The 21,436-nt window shown below is 41.1% G+C and overlaps 1 long non-coding RNA gene across 1 annotated transcript in view; it reads left to right on the top strand.

The window, feature by feature from the left end:
- LOC140186867 (uncharacterized) overlaps positions 1-18,379 on the top strand; it is a 75,785-nt gene extending 57,406 nt beyond the window's left edge. The window contains exon 4 of the long non-coding RNA XR_011882956.1: positions 17,764-18,379. This is a non-coding gene — a long non-coding RNA (uncharacterized lncRNA). The remainder of the gene's footprint in view (positions 1-17,763) is intronic.
- The last annotated feature ends 3,057 nt before the right edge of the window (positions 18,380-21,436 follow it).

The raw sequence follows: 21,436 nt of genomic DNA, 5'->3' as shown, positions 1-21,436 counted from the left end.
TTCCCGATGTTGGGGAAGTCCAGAACGAGGGGTCACAGTTTGAGGATAGAGGGGAAGCCTTTTAGGACCGAGATTAGGAAAAACTTCTTCACACAGAGAGTGGTGAATCTGTGGAATTCTCTGCCACAAGAAACAGTTGAGGCCAGTTCATTGGCTATACTTAAGAGGGAGTTAGATATGGCCCTTGTGGCTACGTGGATCAGGGGGTATGGAGGGAAGGCTGGGGCAGGGTTCTGAGTTGGATGATCAGCCATGATCATAATAAATGGCGGTGCAGGCTCAAAGGGCCGAATGGCCTACTCCTGCACCTATTTTCTATGTTTCTATGTTTCTATGTTTAGGAATCAACTCTTACTTCAGGAAAATTATCATGAAAATCTGGTGTGATGTAAAGCACATCTGATTTCCCCCTTGCCTGTCCAGTCCTGAAGAAAGGTCTTGGCCTGAAACGTTGACTGTTTACTCTTTTCCATAGATGCTGCCTGGCCTGCTGCATTCTTTCAGCATTTTATGTGTGCTGATCTGTGGTGCAAGCCTTCAGATGCGACAATAAACCACAGCCCCACCTAACCCCTAATGTGAATCTGGAAGTTCCCACAGGACTATTTAGAAGAAGAAAAGAGGAGATAAACCCAGTAACTTGGGCATTATCAATTACACTACAAAACAAAATAGTTCTCGTGGGTCAGTGCAAAATCTGACTTTCCAATGATGACTACGTTTTCAAATATAGTTCCTTGGCTGCAAAGAATTTTCCCATGATCTGAAAATGATGCAAAAGTTCACACACCACAGGTGTTTCTTTTTCAATGACTGAAGGATCTCATTTGGAAGGTGACACATGAGATGTGGCACATGCTGTATCTCTATACATAATATAGATTTTGTTGGTATTCAATTCATAACATAGAAAACATTGATTACAGATCAGATGTTAAGAAGTATGTTAACTGCCAGTTTCCCTCTAAAATATTTATACAGTGATTCATCGCTAGAAACATGCTGCTGTACTTAGGACTGTGTACTTCTTGGCAATTCACTGAATGCTTCGGCAGTGACTTATATCTATTAACACGCAATACAATGTTCATTTTAAAATTAAAATAAATTTTACCTTTTTTGTTGTTATTTTTCCATTCATAAAGGTGGTGTTGTCAAAGAAGCAAATTTCTTGAGGAAATTTTAAAATCAAAATCCTCCTATAGAAAACATACTTGGTTGAATTGAGCCAACTGACAGTAGATGGTCCTATAAGGAATATCCAGCAGTCACCAATCATAGGTCAGCTGGCCTTGGATTTCTGAGCATGCTTAAGCAAATACTGAAGATATTTAATGTCCAGCTGGAGAACTGACATTGCGAATGGATACAGTTGCCATCTAGTCTCTCAACTTTTTGTTAGTCATGTTTGGCATAGCAATAGTGACCTTATATGTTCTAAAATGATGTTCTAAACTCTGTGGATAGATGTAAATGCAGATGTATAAGTACTTCCTTTTAATAATTTTGATTATCTTCCAGTATTTTGTGCATTAAAATTATATTTTACTTTTTTAATATCATTTTTAAGTATGTAAGACTGAATAGTTTCTAAATGTCTCCATCAATGACACTTAAAAGAACTAAACAACTTTTGACAGTGGCAAGGTATCAAAGGCAATGAGGGAATGGACAGCCACCACAGCCAATGAGTCCTGGTAGAGGGGGAGGATTCAGCCTAATTTGTCATTCTAGTTTGTACTTCGCTCTGCAACTTTGATTTTGGCTACGGTTCAGTTGAGCAGGAAACCCATTAACACAGATTAGTATAACAATTTTCTCATTGTCTGAACGTTAATTTTAATCAGAATTATAAAATAATAATTGTCACTATATAACCAAAACAATCTGAATACAAAAGAGTAGATGCAAGAACAATGGTATCAATTCAATGCAAATTAATGTCAAAAGGACATTAAACCAAATAGCTTCATTTCCTATATTTCAATGACATTTTTTGCTAGATTTCCATTTTGTTGCATCTTTATGAGATAAATAAAGTTAAATTTTATTTCATTTTGCAAGTTTAAGGGCTAAATTGTGTATGGTGATCTCTGCTTTTTCACTAGGAATCTAGCAGAACATCCCCAGAAGGTCTTTGGGCTTAGAAACAGCAATGATTAACACATTTTTTTCAGACCTTTTGTGTCATTTATGTCCTGTGCTCTGGATTAGATTTCTGAGACCTTCAGGTGTTCCTATCATGATGATGTGCCAGTGCCAGGATTCCTGTCAGATAGGTTTTATTGCATTGACCTGGCACCCAGCACTGCATCAGTCTTTCACCACCTTGGTGTTAATGTTGTATTGATATCATTGATCCCTGGTTGCCCCAATCCACTGATTTATCCAAGCCATCAATACAGAATCTCTCAATCACTCCTTGACCTCCAATAACATCTCTCCCTGTTATTTCACTCCTGCTTGTGATCTTTGCCACAATTATGGATCTTCCTACTGAACCCTCGGTTGATCATCTGCCAATCTTGGGCCCCCCTTTCTGCAATATGAGGCTCCAATGCCTTTCCACCTATTGTCCTTCCCAACCAAGACACACAAACACTGCCAACGACACCAGGCATAGTCTTTTTCTCCTCTTGCCAAGATTTCAATACAACCATACTTAGGCCTTCAGGTGTCAGTCACCCTGAGCTTTTGCACTGATTCCAGCCACAACTCCTGGTTGTCCATTTTGGCAGGTAAAAATGTTATAATATCCATTCAATTGTGCTTGAAGTGCAATTTAAGTTTGCAGCTGTGGGTAAGGGCTGAAACAGTTGCTGAGGCCCTACTACAAGGCTTTTGATCATGATGGTTCTGTCTTTTCATTAAACCTTATGCTGTGATGATTCACTGCATGATTGTTTATGCTTCTTAAGCCATAACATACGGTTTCTCAAAATCTGATGAATAAAAGGATTAATTGCATGTAACAAAGGAAGTTCCAGATTAATTACTAATGTGTGCTAAACTAGCTTCAGTGGTGCAGAGCAGCAGCATCTGCCTTACAGCCCTGGGCCTTGCTCCGACTGCAAGCCCTGAGGTACTGATGCCATTCTATGTGCTGCTGCTGGTATTGTTGACTTTGGTGGATCTACATAAGAAGCTGAAGAACTGATTTTAGCAAGTAAGTAAACAAAATGACAAATTGCCAGGATAGAAGGACTAAATTATCAGAATTCACCCCGAGTTCTTCCCCAGTGCTCAGTAGGGATGCATGTCATGAAGATGCAACACACACAGAATGCTGGAGGAACTCAGCAGGTCAGATAGCATCTATGCAAGTGAGTAAACAGTAGATGAATCAGGCCAAGACCCTTCATCAGGACTGGAAAGGAAGGGGTAAGAAGCCAGAATAAGAAGATGAGGGGCACGGGGAGAGTAGTATAAGCTGGAAGGTGATAGGTGAAGCCAGGTGGTGGGGGAGGGGGAATGAAGCAAGAAGCTAGGAGGTGATAGGTTGAAAAGGTAAAAGAGTTGCAGAAGGAGGAATCTGATAGGAGAGGAGAGGGGACCATGGGAGACAGGGAAGTAGGAGGGGCACTAGGGGGAAGTGATGGGCAAATGAATTGAACTGAAGAGGTAAGAAGGGAGGTAGAGTGGGGAATTGAAGAAGTGGGGAGGGTGGAGGAGGAAAAAATTACTGGAAGTTGGACAAAATTTGTGTTTATGCCATCAGGTTGGAGGCTACCCAGATGGAATATGAGGTGTTGCTCCTTTAGCCCTGAGAGTGGCCTCATCATGGCAGTAGAGGAGGCCATGGATCAGCATGTCTGAATGGGAATGAGGATTGGAATTAAACTGGTTGGCCACTGGGAAATCTTACTGTTTACAGAAGGAGAGAAGGTGCTTGACAAAGTGGTCCCCCAATCTGTATTGGATCTCACCAATATAGAGGAGGCTGCATCAGGAGCACCAAATAGAGATGCCAATCCCTGTCTTCTTACCCCCCACCCCCTTAGTTCTGATGAGGGGTCTCTGCCTGAAACATCGACAGTTTATTCATCTCCATGGATGCTGCTTGACCTGCTGAGTTCCTTTGGCATTTTCTGTGTGTTGCTCTGGATTTCAAAGTTCAAAAATTTGTTATCAGAGTACATACGTGTGACCACATACAACCCTGAGATTCTTTATCCAGTGGGCATATGCAGCAAATCTATAGAACAGTAACTGTAAACAGGAATAATGAAAAATGAACTCTGTAAATGCAAATATAAATAAACAGCAATAAATAACGAGAGCATGAAATAACAAGATAAAGAGTCCTTAAAGTGAAATCACTGGTTGCGGGAACACTAGAAATAGAATGAGTGTAGTTATTTCCTTTTTTTCAACAGCCTGATGGTTGAGGGGTAGTAACTGTCCTCGAACCTGGTGGTGCAAGTCCTGAGGCTCTTGTACCTTCCACCTGATGGCAGCAGTGAGAAAAGGGTGGTGAGGATCTTTGATGATGGATGCTGCTTTTCTACAGCAACATTTTATTCAATGTTCTCAATGGTTGGGAGGGCTTTATCTGTGATGTACTGGGCTGAATCCATTAACTTTTGTCAGATTTTCCCTCAAAGGCATTGCTGTTCCCAAACCAGCCGTAACGTAGCCAGACAACATACTTTCCACCACACACCTACGGAAGTCTGTCAAGGTTATTGATGACATGTCCAATTTCCGCAGACTCCTGAGGAAGTAGAGGTGCTGTTATGCTTTCTTCGCAATTATATTTATATGATGGGTGCAGGACCCAGGAATATAAAGTTACTAACTGGCTCCATCTCTGATCCTCTGATGAGTACTGACTTGTGGGCCGCTGGTTTCCCTCTCCTGAAGTCTACAATGAGTTCCTTGGTTCTGCTGACATTGAGTGAGAGGTTGTTGTTATTACACCACTCAGCCAAGTTTTCAATCTCCCACCTTTTTACACGGCCCATAATGGTGATGTCATCGGTGAACGTGTATACAGCGTTGGAGCTCTACTTAGCCACACATTTGTAGGTGCAAAGTGAGTAGATCGGGGGCTAAGAACACATCCCTGTGGTGCATCTGTGCTAATGGAGATTGTGGGAGGGATGTTTTTGCCAATCTGAACTGACTGGCATCTGCAAATGATGAAATCCAGGATCCAATTGCACAAGGGGGTATTGAGGTCCAGGTCTTGGAGTTTACTGATTAGATTTGAAGGGATGATAGTATTAAATGCAGAGCTTTCTATCATCTGCAGTATTTCTTGCATGTATGTCATGAAGTTGTCAGGCAAGAACAGGCTATTCTTTTTGTTAAAGTTCAAGGGAAATGTGCTTATTACATATTCAATAAAACCTACAGATCAAACCAGTCGTTTGCAATGAAATAACATTCTGATAAATGGTTTGTTGTTGTTATCAGCTTGGCCTTCAAATTCTCTTTGGACAATACTTTAGAATCCATCAAAGTATAAAGAATATTGGTTTCTTTGAAGACGAAGCCTCATCTCAGCCAGATCTAACTTTGATAATGCACGATAGAAAATTCTCTGGCTACTTGATTTTGAATTAAATTTACAGAGCATGGAATCTATAAGAGACACTTTAAAGTTGACCAATAAAACTGGTTTTCAAAATAAAATCTATAAGTATATTGCAGGATATTCAATGGTACATTTCACTTTTCTTGACAGAGACAGTGGCACAAGTTAACAACTTGCATATATTTTCTTTCAAAACAAGATTTAACATTAAATCACATAATGAGATATTATCATGAATTACCAGAAGTTTAATCCAATAGGAAGGTTTTAAGGAAGACTGAAAGTTAAAGAAACAGAGACAGGGAGGGAACTGTGAGTATGATAAGGAGATCATTTTCTGGTTGACCAGAGGGATGCTATGGGGATCAGAGCTGGGACTGCAACTGCGTAAAACTTGTAATGAATGTATGGTAACCAGATTTATAGATGACATAAATTGGATGCCAATAACTTCAAATGGATGACAAGAAGTTGAGTTGTGAGTTTTATGAGAGATCGGTTGAGTGAATAGATAAAATATTGGCAGAAGGAGCATAATGTAGGTGATGAGATGTTATTCATTTTGGACAGAAGAATGAAGGGACAGTTTTATTTAAATGAAGAAAAACTAAAAATCTGCAGTGAAAATGGATTTTGGGGATTTATTTGTGGCTGAGATGGGAAAAAATTTCTTCTGTCTGAGGATTGTGAGTCTTTGGAACTCATTTTGGTTCTGAGTCCTTGGGTATATTTAAGTCAGAGATAGATGGATCAGTTAGGGAATCAAGGATTTTAGGGAAAAGGCAGGAAAGAAATTAACATGAAATATCAGATCAGCCATGAGCCAATAGAATGGTGGAAAATGCTCGTTATAATTGACACCTCAAGGGTCTCTGACTAATACCATTACTGCTACTTTTTTCTAAACAGTTAATCCGGTGTCTGACTTTTAACTATAATATAAAACTAAATGGCACAGTATACTCTTAATTATAATTATTGCCATGCGTGGAAAACTAAATGAAGAATTAACAATAGTAGAAAGGCTGGATTTGTTGAATCATTTTATTTGTAATTTGTAGAAATATGACTTTAAGCATGAGATTATTATGCACTTATTAGAATTCAGCTGTGCACATATACTCAGAGCTTTTAGAATAATAAATTATATTTCATCTTTCATTGTTTCTCTGGCAAATCAGCAGGTATTAAATGCATATTCACTAGAAAAAAGACAAACTGCCAATATGCTTTAATTGAATTTAAATGATTCTGACTGTGGTGAGATCCACTTAATGGAATTTCAAATTAATACCAAATAATGTTTTAAGCGATTGAATAATTCCTCTTCCATGGGCTACATACACTCAGTGGCCACTTTATTAGGTACATCTATACACTTGCTTGTTAATGAAAATATCTAATCAGCCAATCATGTGGCAACAACTCAATGCATAAAGCTATGCAAAACTGGTCATGGGTTCAGTTGTTGTTTGGACCAAACATTAGAATGGGGAAGAAATGTGATCCAAGTGATTTTGACCGTGGAATGATGCCACATGGGTAGTTTGAGTATCTCAGAAACTGATGACCTTTTATGATTTTTATGCTCACTAGTCTCTAGAGTTTACAGAGAATGGTACAAAATCAAAAAAAAAAATCCCCTGAGCAGCAGTTCTGTGGGCGAAAATGCCTTGTTAATGAGAGAGGTAAAAGGGGAATGGTCAGATTAGTCCAAGCTGACAGGAAGGTGACAGTAACAAAATAACCACTCATTTTAACAGTGATGTGCAGAAGAGTATCTCTGAATACACAAAACATCGAACCTTGAAGAGGATGGGCTACAGCAGCAGGAGGCCATGAACATACAGTCATGAATACCTCCTGTATCTAATGAAGTGTCCACTGAGTGCATATTCTTTTATTCATGGGATGTGGGCTTTGTTGGCAATCCCACTGTTTCTTGTCAAAACCTACTCACTCTGGCAAATGTATCAGCATAGGTTGCCAAATGACCGCCCAACAAATCATTTCCATGGTGTGCCTTGTTCTTTGAGTGGTGAAGTACTATTTGCTAGGGGATTCTTTACTTATAAGTTAGCCACAATGAAAGGAATAAGACTAGACCTTACGTTGTTTTGGATGGTCATTACCTGATGTATCTGTTACAGTCCAAGTCCAGGATTTGAATGGTATTAAAATCTTGCTGCTTGCTTTGTTACCTGTAGTTGCGAGTGCAATAGTGCACTGTGGAGTTCTAGGTGAACTTTCTCACTTTTGCCCTTATCATGGCAGGAAAGATATCAATGATTTCTCCTTCCAGTAAAAAAATCTGCCCCCTCCCCATCTTCTATTCCCCACTCTGGCCTCTTACGTCATCTCATTTGCCTTTCACCTCCCCTTGATACCCCTCCCCCTTCCCTTTCTCCTGTGGTCAACTCTCCTCTCCCATCAGATTCCTTCCTCTTCTGCCTTTTATCTTTTCCATGCATTTGCCTTCACCTATCACCCACTCCCCCTCCATCTTTTTATTTTGGTATCTTCCCTCTTCCTTTCCAGTCCTGATGAAGGGTCTCGGTCCAACATGTTGACTGTTTATTCATTTCCATTGATGCTACCCGACCTGCTGAGTTCCTCTTTCATTTTGTATGTATTTATTTGAAGATTATTGTATCTAGAACTTAGGAACTCTTGCATCAATTTCTTTCAATTATGGTGTTTGGCTTCCAATAAACCTGATCATTTACCTTATTTCGATATTTGAATCAAACTGGGACTGTATTTTCTCAACCCTAGATCATCACTGATTTCAATTTTTCCAGAGCTTCTTGATTCTACACTCTGGTTATGTTCTCTTGATATTGAAGGCAGTGTCCCCTACCTTGCTGCTTCTGTCCATGTTTGTACTGAAGCTGAAGGATGTGAATCCTTGCACCGATGGCTAGCTTATTGGTAGTAGATGCCTGATTGTACTGCAGCATTGTCAAATGGTCCATTGATCACATTGCTGATGTTTCAGAGAACACTCATTAGAAAACAGTTGGTTAGGTTATATTCATTCTGGCTCCTGCATAGACATGGGCCATTTCTCATTCTTTTATTTAAACGCCAGTTTTATAGCTAGTCTGGAAAGGTTCATTTAGTTTGCAAACACAGCAGCTTGGACATTGTTGGAGTCCACAGACTTTGGTACTGTACATGGATTGAATTGTTCTGGTATGATCCTTAGGAGGTAAGCAAGATAAACAATCCACTTGCTGTATCTGGCTGAGGATGCCTGGAAATTTTAACATTTTGTCTTTTGCACACTCATGCTAGCCTCCCCCATGTAATGAAGATATGTTTTCTTCCTGTTAATTGTCCATCATTCATTTGGCAGAATGACAGAGCTCTGTTCTTAATGTCTTGATGGTCCTATCCTATGGCTTCACCAGGTTGGCACTTCAAAGTCATTGATGGAGTATCGTGCAGAGTTTTGGTCACTCTATCATACGAAAGACATTGTTTAACTGGAAAGGTTGCAGAAAAGATTTATGAGGATGCTGCCTAGATTAGACGGTCTGAGTTACAAGGAGAGATTAACACACTGGATCTTTATTCCTTGGAGCATAGGAGAGTGAGCGATGACCTCAGATGTTTATATAATGATGAGGGTATGAGTAAAGTGGATGTTCATAGTTTTCTCCTCAGGGAAGTCAAAAACTAGAGGGCACAGATACAAGATAAGAGGGAAGATATTTGAAAGAAACTTGAGTGTAATTTCTTTACCCAGAGGTACTGAATACATAGAATGAGCTGCCAGAGGACGTGGGTACAATTGCAACATTTAAGAAGCATTTGGATAGGTTGAGGGGTTTGGGTCAAGGATGGGCAACTGGGTCTAGCAGGCACGCTGCAATGGCTGGCATGGAACAGCTGTGCTGAAAGGTCTGTTTGGCTGCTGTACGACTCTATGACTCTGCTCAATACAATACGGGCATATCATTCTCCACCAGCGAGGGTATCTACAAGAGGTACTGCCCCAAGCTGTGTTTATTAAAAGCTATGATATTTTAGGTACAATTATGGCAGGCTATTACTCATATAGTCTGTGGGACAGTCATATCAAGTTTGGAAAGTTTTGCATGGTTGACAGGATGACTGTGCCTTTGCAACATCCAGATCTGTGATAACTTAATATTAAGTGGTCAAGCCGAATTATTTTGCAATGGTGAGACATAACGAAATGGCTTGTTAGATTATTCCATAAAGCTACTATGAGAAAAATAGATTGCTGTACATCTGGAATTACACATTACAGGCAAGTGTTTACAGCCAAGCAATAGTTTCATGGTCATTACAAGTGATGTTGCCTTTTTATTTCAGCTTTATTTCATTAACAGCATTTAAGACCTTTAGATGCTATAATAGTATTTCTGTCACATTGACATTGAAATATTTAACCCAAGATCTTCATTTATATTCTGTTCAATACCTCAGCAATCTGTACTAGTTTTCACTTCATAAAGCCTTTAATTTGAATCAATAACTGATCAGAAGTCATTGTACTGCTGCCTGCATTCTGTAAATTCTATGGTGGTACCACTTACAACTGTTGTAGAGCTGATACCTTCTATTAAGGAAGGTTTTGCAAGGAACTATGACTTATTTTGATAGAAACACAGATTAGAAAGTTAATAATGGAGGTTGGCATTCCATTATTGACCTGGTTACCGATCACAATGTTTTCATGTGCAGTAATCCATTCCCGACAAAGTGAGGATGTATCATGGGGGAAGAGTTATCAACTGATTTCTAGATTGTATTGTAGATGTCATATACCAGTCCCTAAATTCAAAGTTCAAAGTAAAATTTATTATCAGAGTACATACATGTCACCACGTACAACCCTGATGTTCTTTTTTCTGCAGGCATACTTGGCAAATCTATGAACTGTAAACATCAGGAACTGTAAACAAACTGTGCAAATGCAGATATAAATAAACAGCAATAAATAAGAACATGAAATACCAATATAACAGAGTCCTTAAATAAGTGTAGCTGTCCTCTTTTTTTTCCAAGAACCTGATGGTTGGGTAGCCACTGTTCTTGAACCTGCTGGTGTGAGTTCTTCTACCTGATGGCAGCAGTGAGAAAAGAGCATAGCCTGGGTGGTGAGGCCCTTTGATATGGATGCTGCTTTTCTACAGCAACATTTCATGTAGATGTGCTCAATGGTTGGGAGGGTTTTATCTGTGATGTACTGGGCCAAATCCACTACCTTTTGTAAGATTTTTTGCTCAAAGGTATTGGTGTCCCCAAACCTGGTTATAATGCAGCCAGTCAGCACACTTTCCACCACACACCTACTGAAGTTTGTCAAGATTTTTGATGACATGTCCAATCTCCATAGACTCCTAAGAAAGTAATTGCTTTCTTCGCAATTATATTTATATGATGGGTCCAGGACAGGGCCTGCGAGATAATGAGATCCAGAAATTTAAAGTTACTGATCCTCTCCACCTCTGATCCTCCAGTGATTACTGGCTCATGGACAGCTGGTTTCCCACTCCTGAAGTCTACAATCACTTTCTTGGTCTTATTGCCATTGAGTGAGAGGTTGTTATTACACCACTCAGCCAAGCTTTCAATCTCCATCCTGTATGCTGATTCAGCTCCTCCTTTGATACAGTTCACAAGAGTGGTGTCATCAGCAAACTTGTTTGTGGTGTAGGAGCTGTACTTAGTCACACAGCCATGAGTGTAAAGTGAGTAGAGCAGGGGCTAAGTACACATTCCTGCAGTTTTCCTGTGCTGATGGCGATTGTGGAGGAGATGCTTTTGCCAATCTGAACAGACTGGGGTCTACAAGTGAGGAAATCCAGGATCCAATTGTACAAGGTATTGAGGCCCAGGTCTTTGAGTTTATTGATTAGTTTTGAGGAGATGATAGTGTTAAATGCTGAGCTGCAATTGATAAAGAGCATCCTGAAGTATGCATCTTTGCTGCACAGATGTTCCAGGGTTGTGTGAAGCGCCAGTGAGATAGCATCTGCTGTAGACCAGTTGCTTCAGTACGCAAATTGGAGTGGATCCAAGTCATATTTCAGAAAGGAGCTGAAATGCTTCAATACCAGCCTCTCAAAACACTTCATCACTGTGATTGTAAGTGCACTGGGCAATAGTCATTTAGACAGGTTACAATGCTATTCTTCGGCACCAGAAGGATTGAAGCCTGCTTGAAGCAGGTGGTTAGCACACACCGCTGGAGTGAGAGGTTAAAGATATCCATGAATATCTATATCAGGAGACATGGGAGTGGTTCCTCCCTGTTCTGGTAGTTAAAGCAAGCATAGAAGGCATTGAGCTCATTTGGAAGCAAAGCTCTGCTGTCTCCTGTGTCAGAAGATTTAGCTATGTAGGAGATTATGGCATTCAAGCGTTGCCACAGCTGTCGAGCAACCATCACTGATTCTAGTCAGGAATCTCCACTTCGCCCGAGAGATGGCTTTCCGGATATCATACCTGCACCTCTTGTAGTATTCTTGATCGCAGACTTGAATGCCTGTGATCTGGCTCTCAGCATTCCAGATTTCATATTTCTTCCAGTGCTTCTGATTGGGGAAAACCCTGAGTGATTTTGTGGAGACGCACTCATCCACAGCTGTTATGATGAAGTCTGTAATGACCCCGGTGTAGTGATTCAGGTCCTCAGGTTAGTTTTTGAACATAGCCCAGTCCACTGACTCAAGGTGACCCTGTAACTGTTCCTCTGCCTCCCGTGACCACCTCTTAGTTGCCTTGATCGCTGGATCTTTGCTCTTTAGGCTCTGTCTGTATGCAGGAAGCAGGAGTGCAGCCAAATGATCTGACTTGCCAAAATGCAGAATCAGGAAGGAACGAAAGGCATTCCTTATCATAGTATATAGCAGTGGTCTAGTGTGCTGGAACGTCTGGTTACGTGCTAATGATAACTGGGCAGGTTTTTCTTCAGACAAGCTGGTTAAAGTCGCCAACTATAATGTGAAATGCGTTGGGATGAGCTGTTTCTTGCTTATAGACAACATCGTGCTGTTTAGTGAGTGTTTGCTTATAATCAGCCATTGGTGGTATGTAAAATGTGGTCAGGATCACAGATGAGAGCTCCTGAGGCAAACAGCAGGGTCTACATTCAATTGTTAGTTGTTCTAGAAGTTGACATAACCCCAACGTCCATGCACCAATGAGAATTGACTAAAAAGCTACCTCCTTCCTTACCAGAATTCGAGGTTTGATCCATTCTGAAAATTGTACAACCTTCTGGTCGGATAGCTGTGTCCAGTGTGTTCACTGTTAACCAAGTCTCAATGCAACAAACAACTGAGATCAGCCTCACCTGTCTCTGATAGAGCAGCCTTGCTCTGAGATCGTTAATCTTATTTTCTAGTGACTGCACGTTCGTTAACAAGGTGGTAGGCAGAGGAGGCCTCAGGCTGGGAATGGACACAAGTGCAAGACACAGACACTGAAGTACTAGAGACAGGACTAGGATACAGGCTGAGGGCAAGGACATGAACACGAAAATTGGGAACCCGGAACACGACTGGACAAGAGAGCTAGGAGCCCGGGCTTGGACTCCGAGCCAGAGACTGGACAAGGACCAAGTACCTGGGTCCTGCCTCTGGCTTGGACCCCAGAACCAGGCAAGGACGAGGCTTGGCAGGCAGGCAGGACGAGGCTGGAGTCTTCAGACTTGAGGCTAGGCAAGAGACGAGGCGAGGCTTGGCAGGAGACTTGAGACTTGAGACGAGGCTGGAGGCTTGGCAGGCTCCTCCTGGGCAGGACGTGGTTCACCTGGGCAGAGCGCGGATCACCACCTGACAGAGGCAAGGGACAGGAAGGGACAGAACCAACCTCAGGTAACGGCAAGATGGCCTGGCTTACCTGGGCGGAGCTACGTACAGGGTGGCTCCAGGACAAGACTGCAGGCGAGATGAGGCAAGAGTTACCGGCAAGACAAGGCAAGGCTTCTGGCAAAGCAAGGCGAGAAAAGAACTTCAGGCGAGGTGAGAGTTACCGGCAAGACAAGGTAGGGCTTCAGGCGAGGAAACAGAAGACAGAGCAAGGGATACAAGGAGTAAGGACAAGAACAATCCAGCATCCACACCCTGCTCTGTGAAGGTATTTATGCAACCAGCCCCAACTAGCACCAGCTGCCTCAATTAGAACTCAACAAGAACAGAAACAGGGTAGACAGGAAAACCTGGAGCAAGGGTCAATGGACCGGACCGTGAACCGGAATACAGACTTCACGGACTGGACCATGACACTTCCCTGCTGTGTTTTTGGCCTTGGCCTTGCTGTTGACCCTTAAAGGCCATGATTATGGCAATAACGGCAATAATTAAAGGAAAAGTGTTTCCTGTGAAAGTATAGGACAAAATCTGTCCCATTTGGATTCTTCCCTGACGTTTTATTATTCTTTTCAGCAATAAGGATGTAGGAATGGGTCTGTTGTGAGAGTTGCTGGGATATTAGGGAATTCCATGATCCGGCCAGCTGCAAGGCCTACAAGATTAAAGAAAATGCCAAATAATGCAGACACTTGAGATCTGAAATACAAACTGAGAATGTTGTAAAAGATTCATTGGGTCAGTCAGAACAGTTCTGATTAAAGAGCAAAAGTTGTTGAGCATAAACAATATCTCTTTTAGTTTTCTCATAGATACTGCCTGACCTGTCAAGTAATTTCTAGTATCATTTATGGGTTTATTCCTAAACTGTAGTAGGTGATTCCTGAGGAGAATGAAAACATCTGATATCACTTCCAGAGCTGAAGATACTAAAATCTATTTTCACCTTTGATTTGGGAAGCCTGTAGTCCTGAACCACACACCTGTTTGCCATCCCATCTTACAAAGGCACTTGAAATCTTGATTTCCATTTGATCCTGGACATAATTTCTATCCTGCAGTCTGGAATATTGTCTACATCTACCACAAACTGTTTCCACTGTCTTTTCTGTCCCTAAATTTTGGATCTGTGCTATTCTTTCTGCCTTGGCCAAGCATGGCCTGTTCTCCCAGTCCAACCTCCTTGATGTTTGCATTTACCTTGTCTGGATGCTGAGGACCTAATTTGCTGGCCCTTCAAACTAGTGTCCAATAATGGTCTCTGGATGGGAGATAGAACTTGGACAGCACAGTGAAGAGTCTGTACCACTGCCCTGCACTCTCTCCTGTCCCAACTTATCTGGGGCAGTTTCTCTGCCTTGAGTTTTGGAGTCTTACTGAGGGCAGAGTGAAACTCCACTGGATGTAAAAATTGTATTTAACATCAATATTTTTTACTAAAAGTCCTTGATATTCAAAGACTATATAAAATATTTTAAGTCATTAAAAACAGTCAGTATCTTCTAAATCCTCACCCTCCAATCACCATTAAAGTGAAAATACCTTGGATCATGCAGCAGATAAGACCTTGTTCTTTGGGTTTGAGATTATGCATCTGTCTAAAAGATCTGGATTAATGTGTATACGAAGTATGCATGGAATTAAAGACTTAATTCTACTTCCATGGCTGAATGCTAGAGGATCCAATTGAAACCATCAGCAACAACCAGCCCAACAGTTTGAACTAAACAAATGGTGCTGAACTGTACATGGGAGTATTTTCTGTGTTTTTCACCCACAGATTATAATGTGGTTCAGGTACTGGTCCTTTACCATAATCAAATCTTTTTCATGCTCTTGGGCATCTTTATTAATGGGTTCATTGCAAACGATATTGTTGATGGCACAGGTACTTCTGAAATCACCCATGCAGCAAAATTGAGTTAACTCTTCATTCTGGTCTGATGTTATCAAGCGCACATTAAGATTGCAGTGTGACATCCAAAGTAGTGAAGACACGAATACTTCATAATTTGTAAATTATCTTTCCTCTGTACAATTAGCTAGAATTTCAAGTGTATTACCTGTGTATCTATTGCAATAACAACTCTAGTTTCATTAATTTATAGTTATTACAATTAAAAGTATATGTATTTTATCAGAATCTTAACATTACTAGCTAACATATATTGTCCATTCTCAAATAGCCTTGAGAAGATGGTGCTAAGCTAGATTACTGAACCATTCCTGTTCTTCTGGTGAAGGTACTCTCATTAAACTGTGGAGAGAGAGTACCACCATTTTGATCTAGTGGCAATGAAAGGACAGTGATATATTTCCAAGTCAGAGTTTTCTGCTGCTTGTTGTATTTGTAATTTCAGAAATGATATGCATGCAGTCATGTTACATTGGTAGTGAAGGAGGGGACAGAGCACCAATCAAACAGGCTGATTTTCCAAACAAGAGAAAATCTACAGATGCTGGAAATCCGAGCAACACATTTCCATCCTGGTAGACATTGGATTCAGCGCACTCTCTATTTATGCCTTGTGGAATGTGGGGAGATGGTGGAGCATCAGAAAAATGAGTCACTCACCACAGGATAACCAGCCTTGAACTAATCCTTTAACCAATGCCGTTGTAATTGAATTTCTGCTCAATGGTGATCCCCAAGATCACCCATTGAATGTCAAGGGTAGATAGTTAGCATACATAGTATTATCTAACTGTTGTGTGCATGAATATTGCTTGTCACTTAGCAGCCTACACCTGAATCACTTTTTTGAATCTCCTGTAATCCTTAATTAACAAATTACTCTCTCAGTTAATGATCCCTTTGCTGAGGGAAACAGATTCGTTTTGTTAATATTGTGAAAATTGCTCAAAACTTTATTCACAACTTTTACAATCTTAAAATATACACACCCAGCATGGATTTTTCCTCAATAGTTAAATTTTCTAATGCACTCAACAACCTTGCAGATCTCCCCTGTGTCCTTCAAATCCTTTCTGTAATGTGGTGATCAGAACCATGGATTCTAATTACTGTATCATCTATTCATTGCTTTAGGCAGTTTTAGCATTTTCGCCTTGCTTGTAAGTTCTATATAAAGGTAGCTATCTCCAATATCTTCTTATCCATCTTATCTACCTATTGTACTAGCTTTCAGAGATATTCTATGATCCTTTTGTTCCTTTCCAGTTTATTAATCTTACTTATAACATATAGTCATTACTATTCCTTTCACCACCAATATTTTCTGCTGTTCATTCAGGTGGTAAGAATAATAATACGAGGTGACTGAGGCAAGTTGTTAAGAACAATTTTTGTTCAGAGATTTGACCGCATGCTTAACCCATTAAAACATATTTTGCCTTCTCTTGACTTAGCCCTTTCAGCAACAATTCACAACTATCCAATCTATTTCTGGTATTTTCTATATATAATTACACCATTGATGAAACTACAGGAATAAGAAAGAACCACTTTAACTTCATTGAACAAACGCATATCTACAAACAAGCATCGGCTGTCAGTCCACAGTTCACTGCACAATGGTAAATACCTGTATTAACAATACCAGTGGTAGAAGAGAGTAGGAGCAAGAGAAAGAAGAAACAAAGAGCACAAACATACAATTACATACAAACACAAACATACACATGATCTACATACTTTACATCACCCCTCAATGTAGACTTACATTTATTTTAAATAAAATCACAGTCCTCAGTAAATCAACTCAGGTCACACATTTTACCAGGCCCCTGTATGGGTCTTTCACTGGCCAGGTACACTATAACAGAGTTCCATCTTTCCAAGTAAGAGTCCATTTTCAGTTGTAAACTCGCTGTGCTATTTTCCATACAGTTCACTTCTTTCAGTCTCTGTATCCATTGTTCCAAAGTGGGTGGGTGAGATTTAAGCCAGTTGACAGTTATCATTTTATGAGCAATCAGAATCAAGACTCTTAACATGTATAGTTTATTCTTCTCTAATGCAGATTGTGGGAGGTTGCCTACAATTAAATGACGAGGTTCAAAGGGTATACTTATATCTAAAATCCTTCTTATTTCCTCAGTGACCTAGTACCAAAATTTCCTTAATTTGGGACAGTCCCAGAATATACATGCAAAGTCTCCCACAGCCTCTCCAGCAAAGTCTGCTGTTTTTTTATGTGTATAATGATATTAATAACTGGGTTTTAAAGTACCTCATCCTTATTTTCCAAGCGTTCCTTTCAGTTGGGACCATTCAAGCATTTATGCCATGACGCCCAAGACCTCTCCCACTCTTCCTCTTCTATTATGGTATTTACCTCCAATTTCCACTTATGTTTAACATTTAATGCACGCGGCCACTTCGGTGATGAATATCTGTTATTTGTCAAGTAGGGGACCGTGCACAATTCTGATTTGATGGAGACAGACGTGAGAACACAGCGAAACATCTGGAAAACTTCTGAAATGCCCGCTTTGCTACCACTGCTACTGTGTGGTAACCGGAATTTCCGGAGCTGAAGGCCCCAAAATCCTCGGCTTTGCGTGTTTCAGCGGCTGGGGAGAGGTCGAAGGCGCTCGGCAGAGGATGGCGCTCAGGAGGCTGTATTGGAGAGGCTGCTTGGAAGCTCGGAGTTTTCGGACGGATGGACTCAGGGTCGGCTGGGGTCGGCTGCTTCCAGGGTATCGGCAAGTTGATGGTGCCTGGAGGTTTATGGCAGGGAGTTTCTCCCTTTTGCCGCCTGCTATCAGGGACTCAGGAGTCGATTGACTCGGACTTTGAGAACTTTTCTTTACTGTGCCTATGGTCTGTTCTTTATCAAATTATGGTATTGCTTTGCACTGCTGTAACTATATGTTATAATTATGTGGTTCTGTCAGTGTTAGTCCTTGGTCTGTCTTGTTTTCTGTGATATCACTCTGGAGAAACATTGTATCATTTCTTAATGCATGTATGCATTTCTAAATGACAACAAAAGAGGACTGAGTGTTCTCATAATCAAATCTAATATTTAACATGTTATCCATTGTATCCAGGTGTTTTTTTTATATAGACAAGATACAATTTTCTGGGATTGTGTCCTATCCATGATGATCTCTATCCAAAGTTTTTCTGAGTTATTTGGCAATAAAAAACAGGGAGGTTTAGCTTTACCTCATTTAAAGACCTATTATTGAGCTGCCCAATTAAGAGCAATTGTGTCATGGATCAGAGAAGACGTAGATTCAAGATGGGTTCACATACAGCAAAATTGAATTGGTGAGTTATCTTTAGCAGCTCTTCCCTTTTTAAATCCAAACGCGTGGAAGAATGTTGAGACTCAGAATGAATGGGTTAACTATACATTGAAAGTATGGGATAGAATTAGGTAAAAATTAGATCTTCCAAGGACTATATCAAGGGCAACCAGAATTGCACTTATTTCAGATTTTATTCCAGCAAGACTGGATTCTGGTTTTAACAGGTGGGCGCAAAGAGGCCTAGTTCTTGTGAACCAAATGTTTGATGGTGAGGCGCTCAAATCTTTCCCCCAACTCTAAATGGAATTCGACCTTGTATCAAGTGACCTTTATATATTCCTCCAAATTAGACTTTACCTTACATCACACAAAGAATGCAACGATCTTAAAATACAGGCAAATAACTAGAAAGAGCCACTTTAAATTAAATTTGTTAGGTAGAGTCATAGAACACTACAGCACAGAAACAGGCCCTTCAACCCACCTAGTCTGTGCCAAACCATTAATCTACTTGGTCCCATTGTCCTCCATGTCCCTTTCATCCATGTACCTATCCATATTTCTCTTAAATTTTGAAATCGACCACACACTTGCACTAGTAGTTCATTCCACACTCTCACCACCCTCTGAGGGAAGAATTTCCTCCTCATGTTCCCCATAAACATTTCACCTTTCACCCTTAACCAATGACCTCTACTTGTAGTCTCACCCAACCTTAGTGGAAAAAGCATTTACCCTATCTACATGCCTCATAATTTTGTATACATCTATCAAATCTCCCCTCAAGCGTCTATGTTCTAAGGCAGGGGTGGCCAACCTTTTACATTCCATGCGAATTCACACACGAATTCAGATGCGCCATACAACTCTTGTACCCCACAATTCTTGTAAAAATATGTTAATATAGAACTCATGCATGAAAAAATTGACACATGGAATGTAAAAGGTTGGTCACCCCTGTTCAAGGGAATAAACTCCTGACCTATTTAATCTTTCCCTATAACTCAGATCCTCAAGTCCTGGCAAAATCCTTGTAAATCTTCTCTGCACTTGTTCAATCTTATTTACATCATTCTGTAGCAACACACACAAAACTTAGCAGGTCAGGCAGCATCTACGGAAATGAATAGATAGTTGACGTTCTTCAGGACTGAGAAGGAAAGGGAAAATGCAGAATAAGAAGGTGGGGGGAGGAGAAGGAGGCTAGCTGGAAGATGATAGGTGAAGCCAGGTGGATGGGAAACTTAAAATGATGGAGAAGAAGGAATCTGATCGGAGAGGAGAGTGAAACCACAGTTGAAAAGGAAGGAGCAGAGGATATGGTGTAAGTAATAGGCAGGTGAGAAGAAGTAAAAGGTCAAAGCAGGGAATCGAGGAAGGGAGGAAGTAAATTTGTTTACTGGAAAGACAAATCAAGATTCATGCCATCAGATTAGAGGCTACCCAGACAGAATATATGGTCTTGCTCCTCCACCCTGAGTGGCCTCATTTCAGCTCAAGAGGAGGCCATGAACCAACACGGGAATGGGAATGGGAATTAAAATGTTTGGCCACCGGGAAATCCCACTTGTGGTGGATGGAGCGGAGTTGTTCGATGAAGTGGTGCCTCAATTTACGACGGGTCTCACCAATGTAGAGGAGGCCGCATCGTGCTCACTGGACACAATAGACCACCCCGGCAGATTTGCAGGTGAAGTGTTGTCTTACTGGAAGGACTGCCGAGGGCCCCAAATGGAGGTGAGGGAGGAGGTGTATGGGCAGGTGTAGCAGTTAGTCTGTTTGCAGGGGTAAGTGCTGGGAGGGAGATTAGTGGGGATGGAAGAATGGACAAGGGAATAATGGAGGAAGTGACCCCTGCAGAAAGCATAGAATGGGGAGGGAAGGTAAAGATATGTTTAGTGGTAGGATGGAGGTAATTGTGGAGGGTATTGTGTTGGATTTGTGTTGATGTGAAGACTGATGGGGTGGTAGGTAAGGACAATAGACAATAGACAATAGATAATAGACAATAGGTGCAGGAGTAGGCCATTCAGCCCTTCGAGCCAGCACCGCCATTCACTGTGATCATGGCTGATCATCCACATCAGTATCCAGTTCCTGCCTTATCCCCATAACCTTTGATTCCGCTGTCTTTAAGAGCTCTATCCATCTCTTTCTTGAAAGCATCCAGAGACTTGGCCTCCACAGCCTTCTGGGGCAGAGCATTTCATATGTCCACCACTCTCTGGGTGAAAAAGTTTTTCCTCAACTCCATTCTAAATGGCCTACCCCTTATTCTTAAACTGTGGCCTCTGGTTCTGGACTCACCCATCAGCGGGAACATGCCTCCTGCCTCCAGCGTGTCCAATCCCTTAATAATCTTATATGTTTCAATAAGATCCCCTCTCAGCCTTCTAAATTCCAGAGTATACAAGCCCAGTTGCTCCAATCTTTCGATATATGACAGTCCCGCCATCCCAGGAATTAACCTTGTGAACCTACGCTGCACTCCCTCAATAGCAAGGATGTCCTTCCTCAAATTTGGAGACCAAAACTGCACACAGTACTCCAGGTGTGGTCTCACCAGGGCCCTGTACAGCTGCAGAAGGCCCTCTTTGCTCCTATACTCAATTCCCCTTGTTATGAAGGCCAGCATGCCATTAGCTTTCTTCACTGCCTGCTGTACTTGCATGCTTGCTTTCAGTGACTGATGTACAAGAACACTTAGATCTCGTTGTGCCTCCCCTTTTCCTAACTTGACTCTATTTAGATAATAATCTGCCTTCCTGTTCTTACCACCAAAGTGGATAACCTCACATTTATCCACATTAAACTGCATCAGCCATGC

This window comes from Mobula birostris, chromosome 2 (assembly GCF_030028105.1).
Source record: "Mobula birostris isolate sMobBir1 chromosome 2, sMobBir1.hap1, whole genome shotgun sequence".
In the NCBI taxonomy this organism is placed as follows: domain Eukaryota; kingdom Metazoa; phylum Chordata; class Chondrichthyes; order Myliobatiformes; family Myliobatidae; genus Mobula; species Mobula birostris.
The sequence above is the reverse complement of the archived record's forward strand: the minus strand, read 5'-3'. Positions and strand labels throughout refer to the sequence as shown.